Below are 9,171 nucleotides of genomic sequence, written 5' to 3'. Positions count from 1 at the left end.
GGTACTTCCACTATCTAATTGATTATATCCTATGCTAATGAAGGTTTATGGGGTGATTATGTATGTAAATGAGGGACTAATTAGAGGTCTTGATTGTCTGACTCCTTCCTTCTTCCTCGCTTCTTCCTTAACAGAATCACACCTCCGGAAAATCCAATTCTTCCTTTCTAATTTATTTTACAAATCTAGTAGGCCCAAAATAATTTATTTTATTGTGCTTATCACCACTAAGTGGTTAACGAAATGTTAAAAAAATACTTCGCTAAAAGTACAACACTAAATTGTTTTATAACACTACATTGTTATACTCACTGTGGGGACATTAAGTCCTTGTCTGAGGGTTTACTTAGCTGTTGTTGCTAGTTGAGCCTTCTGTGTTATTGTTTCTGTTGTTGGTTGGCTTCTGCATTCCATTCCCATCCCTCCGGGTGCTCCTACTGCACTCTTAGTATTGAAGAGTTCGGAAATGTCATGCAGCCTCAAAGGCAGCCACGTGGTCCAGAAAACCTAGAATACCTAACTGGGCAGTGAGCTTACGTGGTGGTGGTGGTTGGGATGTGGGTGTGGCTCCCAGGGGCTTCAGAAGGTATGGGTGGGGGATGGAGGGAGGTCGCCCCCCTTCCCACTCTGAGAAGGCCCAGAGTTTTCAGTCCTATTCTCAAAAACTGGTGTACCTGAACTTTTTGGCAGTTTGGCATCTGCAGAGCTCAGCCATGAGGTGGTGGAGCCCAGCTGTGAGCATGGCAGCTGCTTTGGGGTGTGAGTGCTTGCTGAGGCTTCCACGGGGCGGGGAGACTTGTCCCCCTCACCCCCAGGGTCACCCCAGAGTGTATATCTGAGAAACTCTTTCAGCTAGTTGATATCTTTTGAGAGTTAACCATGAGTCTCTGAAGCTGGGTCAGTTCAATTCTTCTGCATTCTTTCTCCAGCCTCAACCCCTGCCCCCCACCCCCGCCCCTTCCCACATCTTGAAATCCCTGATGTGCAGCAGTTGTCAATTTCCTCTTGGTATTTCCAGGGCTTGCAATAGCCCAATGTGCTATTGGGACTGGGGCAATAGCACAGTGGGTAGGGTGTTTGCCTTGCATGCAGCTGACCCAGGTTTGATTCCTCCATCCCTCTTGGAGAGCCCGGCAAGCTACTGAGAGTATCGCTCCTGTACAGCAGAGCCTGGCAAGCTACCCGTGGCATATTCGATATGCCAAAAACAGTAACAACAAGTCTCACAATGGAGACGTTACTGGTGCCCACTCGAGCAAATCTATGAACAATGGGATGACAGTGCTACAGTGCATTTCTGAGGCTTGCATGATGTCCAGGGAAGGCAGAGAGAGAGAGACAGAGAGACAGAGAGAGACAGAGACAGAGACAGAGATTAGTGGGAGAAGGATCATTACAGAGCGTCTCCAAAAAGTGAACCCATCCTGAGTGAAGTCTAGTGAGGGGAGAAGGAAGTGATGCATTTCTAAGACTGTTTTAAAAGTGTGTAAGCTTGAGGAGGCCCCAGAGCAACAGTACTGTGGGTATGGTTGGATGCTTGCCTTGCACGCAGCTGACCTGGGTTCCATTTCCGGCACCCCATAAGACTCCCCGTGCCCTGCTAGGGGTGGTCCCTGAGTGCAGAGCCAGGAATAAACCTTGAGTACCACCGGGTGTGGCTCAAAAACAAACAGAAAAGAACAAGCTGGATTTCTCAGCGATCTCGGGTCATAGCAGGAAGCCCGGAAAGCCCCGTGTACCTCTGCTGCCCTCCCAGTCTCCCCCACCTCCCCAGAGGGTGCCCAATCGGCGAACCCACAAGTGACACACAGAGCACCCCCGTAGACAGCCCCTGACATCGTGGTTTGCTCCTGGTGTCGTCCTTGGTGAGCTGCGTGATGCTGGGGTCCCACCGGGGTGTCGGACTGTTTTACTTGTTTTTAGGGTATTTCACTGGATGTGTGTGTGTCATTTCTTGTTTTTTTTCCTGACCTCCTGCTCCCCAAATGCCCAGAACTCCCCTAGACAGCAGCCAGAGGCCTGTGCCTGCCAGTGCTGATGCACCTGCTGTAGGGGACCCCCCATCTCCCAGGCCCGTGGGGTGCCTGCCCCAGGCAGACAGGCTCTGGGAGACTCTGGGCACCGAGGAACCACTTGGTGGGGTGAAGCCCGCCCTCCACCTCCCCAGCTCTTCCCTATGCTGGGGCCACTCTCCAGCCCTGAGGCTGTGGCACCACGCTAGCAGGTGCCCCTGGGGACTGCCAGTGTGGGCACGAGTGCTGGCAGCTCCGAACTTCCCCCCGAGGGGCTGGCAGAGGGCAGAGTTCCCAGCCTCACCACTTCCTTTCCCCCTCGTGTGGTGCGGCTGTTGGGGTACGGGCTATGCTATACTCTCTGGGGACAGGAGACCCCGAGAAGCTTACAATAAAGGCCACACCCCCTTTAACATGGAGAAGGACCCGTGTCATTGGCGAGTGACGGCTTCTTTGTCCCCCACTGAATCAGCGAGACTTGTGCAATGACTGGCGGGGGAGGGCTCCACCGGGCAGTATGTGGGAGACCGTGTGTGTGCCAGGAGTTGGGTGCCCACACCCCACCCCTCCAAACCCTCGCCAGGGCCAGTGGCTTGTATGCGTCACCATGCAGTCCTGAGAATCTAACACGGGCCAGAGACAGCCCCCTGGAGTGACCCGGGATGGGCCCAGATGAGACCCCTGAAGGTCCTGGAAACCCAGGCTCCATAATTGGGGGTACAGGAGACTCCAGCACGGCACGGTCTCCAGGGACGCACTCTTCCGGGGCCAGGAAATGGGAGAAAGTACGGAAGAGGCACTGACTCAAGCCCGTCCTAAAATCGGGCCTGTTGGTTGAACAAACACAGTGTTTGCTGGGGGGGTGACCATGGCTCTAAGCCCTTCACAAACACTCTAAAGCATCGAAGCCAGGGGCTGGCAAACCCATTTAAAAAAATTGTGGCAGTGCTCAGTGCCCAGCAGAAACCACACCTTCTGTGCACAATATCGAGACCGCCGGCTTCTCTGACTGTTCCTGATAGACAGCGACACCGCCCAGTCGCTATTGCCATGGCAACAGTGCCCATAAGCTGTGGGAAGAAAATTTTACAGGAATTGCCGGCACTCGCGCCGTCATGCCTCAGCTTCCTCCTGGAGACGCTCTCTCAGTGAGTCTGGCGTGCTCCGCACTGCGGCAGGCGCCAGGTCTAAACCCATTTTACAGATGAGTACTCGGGTCTTAGAAAGGGCAGACAACTGAGCTTGAACTTCACACAGTTTGTTTGTGTTTCACCGCCACAGTCAGCTGTGCTTGGGGCTGACTCCTGGCTCTGTGCTCAGGGATCACTCCCGGCGGTGCTCAGGGGACCACAGGGGGTGCCAGGGATGGAATCGGGCTGTGCACCAAGCTGTCCTGGCTCATGCCCAAACACCGTGCAGCTCGCGCTGACCTTAGCAGCACCCCTGGGGACAGCAGAGAGCACGCAGAGGCTGGGAGCCTGCCAGCACCATAGGTGGGAGTAGGGGGCCGGACGGGAGGCAGGTACTGGGACTCCATCCCACACACAGGCCATGCTTGCTCTTGCACATCTGGATCACACGCAGGTACATGCAAAGGTGTGTGCAGCACACGTGGATGGCCAAGGCATCCGCACATGCCCATGGGAGCACACACACGCAGAGTAACACATGCGCGTGCATGAACTTTGATCCCTCTGGGGAGAGATCAAAGTCCTCCAAACCAGAGCTGGTCTGTCCTCGTTGGGCACCAAATTGGGCTCTCTGGGGTGGGGTGAGGGGGTTGGTAGGAAAATCATGTCTCTGCTTCCTCCTCCAGAAGGTGGGGGTGGGGCTTGGGCGGGGCAGGGGGGCGGGGCTTGTTCTTCTTCCAGGGAGCCGGAAAGTGCTTTGCAAACTGTGTAGTTCTCGCCAGCTCAATAGAGTAGACACGCACGGTATCAGGGGTTGGGGCACATGTCAGACATCAGGGGTTGCAGACACAGCGTGTGCACAAGCACATGTGTCCGAGCATGTGCATGCAAAGGAAGACACCAGCCCTCTCTGAAAAGAGCAAGAAAAAGCAAGTGAGCAGCTAGGCAGCGGGTGGGGGACACTAGGCCTGTCATCCTGAGGCCTTTGTGCTATTCACTGTCTTTTAAAATTTATATTTTTTTTTGTCTTTTTTTGTGGTGGGGGGTGAGGAGTCACACTCGGTGATGCTTAGGGGTTACTCCTGGCTCGGCACTCAGGAATTATTTCTGGCGGTTCTCGGGGGACCCTATGGGCTGCTGGGGACTGAACCCAGATTGGCCACTTGCACAGAATCACGCTGAAAGGGCAGGGGACATTTCTCCAGGCCCACGTCTCTTGTGACAGCTCCCACTCCCCGCCCTGGCAGCAGCCCTGATGCCCCTCCCGGAAGTCTCCTGCACATCCACAGGCCATTCCCGAGAGGCAACCTCTCCCCCTAAAAGATGGTCGGACCTGAGGGGGCCGGGGCCTTGTACGTGTAAGGTCCTGAGTCTACCCATCACACCCCATGCCCTGCCAGCACTGCTGGGAGCAATAGTCGTGGCCCCGAGCACCGGTGAGGCCCAAACCATCAGGCTTGCGTGTCCAAGCCGAGCATCCTTGGCGGTAACGCCTATAAACTGTACATGAAAGTCACCGATAGATGCTTGTCGAGAGTGTCTCTGTCTGCGACCTCTCCTCCCGAACACTTTCCTCTCCTTCCTTCTCCTTTCCTTGGACATCCCGGCAAGCCAAGTGCTGCGACACAGGGACAAGATCACACATCAGGATCAATGGGATCCTTCCAGGAATGCAAGGACAGTCCAGCAGGCAGAAGTCGATGGGCGGCTCGACCCACACTCGGCGCCATCTTGCCACATTCAACAGAGAAGAGGCCAGGCATTCTGGTGAGCAATGCGGCCGTAGAAATGCTCCAGACCCGAAACCCGGCCAGCAACACCGGGGATCCGGACGGAGGAGGTACAGCCAGCACACCTTCTCCAGATGGGCTGCATGACCTTTTCTAAAACCTGAAAACATACAATCTTTTAATGGAAAACCAATTATCAAATGCTTCCTTAGTAGGGCTGTCTTTCTTGGGGGGAAATTCCAACAACAATAGTGAATTTTGTTTTGCAATATGGAACATAATCAAGGTAAAGAGAAAATGAAGTGAAATTCATCAGTTATACAGTTGGGGGTGGGGGGCGGGGGCGGGGGGTATACTGGGGAATTTGGTGGTGGAATATGGGCACTGGTGAAGGGATGAGTGTTTGAATATTGTATAACTGAGACATAAACCTGAAAACTTTGTAACTTTCCACATGGTGATAAAATAAAAATTTTTAAAAAAAGAAGTCGATGGGCGGGACACACTATGTCCACAAGAAGCACAGGCCGCCTCGTCCCCTGATGCAGGCAGGAAAGGCACTGACAAGGCTCAACTCTGTTTCTGAGAAAGAGAACATTTAATGAACTGGGGCTAGAGAGAGCATAGCTTGACACGATCAAATCTACCTCCCCTGTTCCCCCCAGCAAATATTCCAAATGCTCATCCCCCAGAAGGAGCCGGCAGAGGCCTGGCTGGCAAGTCAGAAACTGTGTCCAGGGGCCAGAGAGAGAGAGAGAGAGAGAGAGAGAGAGAGAGAGAGAGAGAGAGAGAGAGAGAGAGAGAGAGAGAGACAGAGACAGAGACAGGGGCAGAGACAGAGACAGAGACAGAGACAGAGAGAGTACAGTGGACTGTGCACACTTGCACACAACTGACCTGGCTTCGATCCTGGGCACCCCTGAGCCCCACCAGGAGTGACCCCAGAGCATAAATCCAGGAGTAAGCCCTGAGCACCCCCAGCTGAGGCCCTAGAACCAAACCGAAATGACCACTCAAACCACCCCAGGAACCGTGTTCAGCTCCCAGCCTCACCACTTCCCTGCAGTAACATGGGCCCCAATAAAAGTCACCTCAAGGTGACCTGTGGAAAGGACAGCACAGAGCTCCGGGGACCCGGATAAGCTCTGAGGAAGGAGAAGGCGGGGACAGGATTGCAGCGAGGGTAGCTGAGCCGAGGGAGGCAGCTAGTCTCGCACCCGGCGCCTGAGAAACCCCCAGCTCCTACAGACCCGCACCCCTGCAGGAGCAGAGGTGTGGCATCCCAGTCCCCGGCCCTGGAGGGCAGATGGCAGCAGAGAAGGGACAGAGCCGGGCTGGAGCAGGATAAAGGTCGGATGGGCTGGAGTCACCGCGTGGCCCCTTGGCTGGGTGACGCTGCTTCCCGGAGCCCCTGTGTCCCCCTCCGTGGCCTGGACAGACTTACACGGCAAGACAAAAGGTCTGCACAAAGCAGCTGCTCATGAAACAGCCAAGCCAGAGACCGGCGAGGGTCCCCACTCTGCTCCCAAGGAGACAGGGACCCATTGGGCAGGGTCCGGGGAAAACTCGCAGCGCCCGCAGGGAAGCGGAGCTCCCAGCCGGCACTTTTGAGGCTTCGCTTACTTCTCTGAAAATTAAATTAAAACTTAACAGTAGGACCATTGTGGACCCGACATCATGGGCCCTGCCAGCAAATGGTCTTTAATATCCACCGCTGACAGGACGGAATTAGCTGCATTTTTTTTTTTTTGATGTGTGTTGTTTAGGTTTTTATTTCTTGCTCAAACCTTCATTCCCCTCACAGGGTGTAAGCTGGTGTTTAATCCCATCCTCAGAGCCCCCCACCGCTGCTCTCAAGCCGCCCGGCCTCCGGCACACCCAGGTGAGTGGCGGCCATGGGCAGGGAACCCCCCGTCCATCTCCCGGCCCAGCCGGGCCTGGATCTACAGGCACAGGAGAATCAATGAAGAATTATCGCTAAGCCTCCTGATCATTATCCTCATTAGGAGTAACCGGAGCTGGGCTGGCCCGAACACAGCCCTAAACCCCACTAAGACGGGCGCGCTCGGGAAGAATACGCTGAATGTAATTTAATAATCCTGGAAACAAGTCCGCTTTCTTTTTTGTCTTTGGCCCAAAGGAGAGGTAATTCCTGACGCAGCCAGAGAAGTGGAACGGAGCCGGCTGGAGAGAAAGGCCTGGCCCGGGTGGACGAGCAGGACGGGGACGGGAATCCATGGAGTCCAAGCCTGCTTCTCCCTCCAGGAATTCGCCTCCCCGTCTGGGTCTCTGCCGGCGCTTCAGAACCTTCCAGAAGAACCTCGCGAGTGCCACTTTCTCCAGATCCGTGCAGCCCAGCACTCAACATGCCATGGCGGGAGAGAAAAGACCAGCGTGCTTTGGGTTTTCATGAGGGGAGGGGGCACCAGGACCACCCTGGGCCGGGTGAGGTGGGCAGGCAGTGCTGGGGATCAAACCTGGGTCCCCCAGCCTGCGAGGCCTGTGCCCCTGTCCCATGTTGCCTCCTCAGCCACCCCACCCATACGGAAGGTCCCATGCCACCCCTCCGCACGACTGCCCCCCAGCCTGCCCCTCACCAACACCTGTCAGTGGCCATGGGGCATCAGACCCCCAGACCTCACCCGCCTCCCTGTACCCCCTCCACTGCCCCTTTTAACTTCAATGACCCAGTGTCACAGCCTACTGGGCCATGACCGCCTCCTCTCCCAACGTCACCTCCGTCAGACTGTACCCAGTGTCACCCGTTAGACTGAAACCACTGTCACCTCCCTCAGACTGTGCCTAGTGTTCCTCCATCAGACCAAGCCCCAGAGTTACCTCCCATCAGACTATACCCAGTGTCACCTCCCATCAGACTGCACCCAGTGTCACCTCCATTGGACTAAGCTCCAGAGTCACCTCCCATCAGACTGTACCCAGTGTCACCTCCATCAGACTGCACCCAGTGTCACCTCCATTGGACTAAGCTCCAGAGTTACCTCCCATCAGACTGTACCCACTGTCACCTCCCATCAGACTGTACCCAGTGTCACCTCCCATCAGACTGTACCCAGTGTCACCTCCATCAGACTGTACCCACTGTCACCTCCCATCAGACTGTACCCACTGTCACCTCCCATCAGACTGTACCCAGTGTCACCTCCCGTCAGAATGCACCCAGTGTCACCTCCCATCAGAAAACATCCAGTATCACCTCCATCAGACTATACTCAGGGTCACCTCCTATCAGACCGTACCCAGTGTCACCTCCCATCAGAATATACCCAGTATCACCTCCATCAGACTGTACCCAGTGTCACCTCCTATCAGACCGTACCCAGTGTCATCTCCCATCAGAATACACCCAGTATCACCTCCTATCAGACTGTACCCAGTGTCACCTCCTATCAGACTGTGCCCAGTGTCACTTCCTTTCAGACCGTACCCAGTGTCACCTCCCGTCAGACTGCACCCAGTGTCACATATTGTCAAACTGCCTGGTGTCACCTCTACCAGATGATACCCAGTGTCACTTCCCATCAGACACTGCTCCTGCCTCTCCTCCCATGGGAAGACACATCAGAGTATCTTACATAGCACTGGGGTCCCTCCAGGTCTCGGGGTCTCCTCCCTGAGAGGCAGGGCAGGATGACATCTGATGCCCAGATTCGGGAGGAGGCTCGGGGAGACCCTTGGCCTTTCTTATCCCAGTGGGCCACTGGATCCTTGCCTGGGCCTCGTGCTCAGACCTTCGGACCCGAGTCCAGGAGTCTCTCTCCAGGGCTGGCATCCAGGGTGACATCTGTGCCCACCCCCATAAGTTCATCTCTCCTCATGGGACTCACTCGGAGCTCTCTTCTTATTGAAACACCGTGGTTTACAGAGTTGTTCCTAATACAGTGGTTTGGGGCATAAAACATTCTGATCCCCCCACCACTGTGACCTTCCCTCCAACCATGTCCCTGCTTTCCCCCCACGCCCCAGCCCGCCCCTTACCAGGCACATAACAAATTCACTCCAGACTGCTTGAGCCAACAAGACCTTGGGAATGACAAATGGAACTATCAGAAAATAAATCAATAGAAGCCAATCTGTGGTGATTGATTGCTGCATCCTCGGGGCTTGCAGAGAGGCCAATTAGGGCCGGGAGAGCCCAGCGGGCTCAGTACAGGACCCACCTTGGATCCCGGAGCACTGCACAGAGACGGGGGAGCCCTGAGCACTGCCAGGTGTAGCCCCCACAAAAATAACTGAAACCCCAAAAATGATGAGATGAACTAAAATGAGCAGCCAACGTGA

General features: G+C 55.1%; 1 non-coding gene across 1 annotated transcript; it reads right to left on the bottom strand.

Moving 5' to 3' along the window:
- Positions 1-2,947: 2,947 nt before the first annotated feature.
- Positions 2,948-3,210, bottom strand: LOC129403972 (small Cajal body-specific RNA 13). Its single transcript, XR_008629592.1, has one exon. It is a non-coding gene; the product is annotated as a small Cajal body-specific RNA 13 (non-coding RNA).
- Between the last annotated feature and the right edge of the window lie 5,961 nt (positions 3,211-9,171).

Source organism: Sorex araneus, chromosome 3 (genome assembly GCF_027595985.1).
Source record: "Sorex araneus isolate mSorAra2 chromosome 3, mSorAra2.pri, whole genome shotgun sequence".
Classification (NCBI taxonomy): domain Eukaryota; kingdom Metazoa; phylum Chordata; class Mammalia; order Eulipotyphla; family Soricidae; genus Sorex; species Sorex araneus.
Note: the sequence above shows the minus strand (reverse complement) of the source record. Positions and strands in the feature narration are given on the sequence as shown.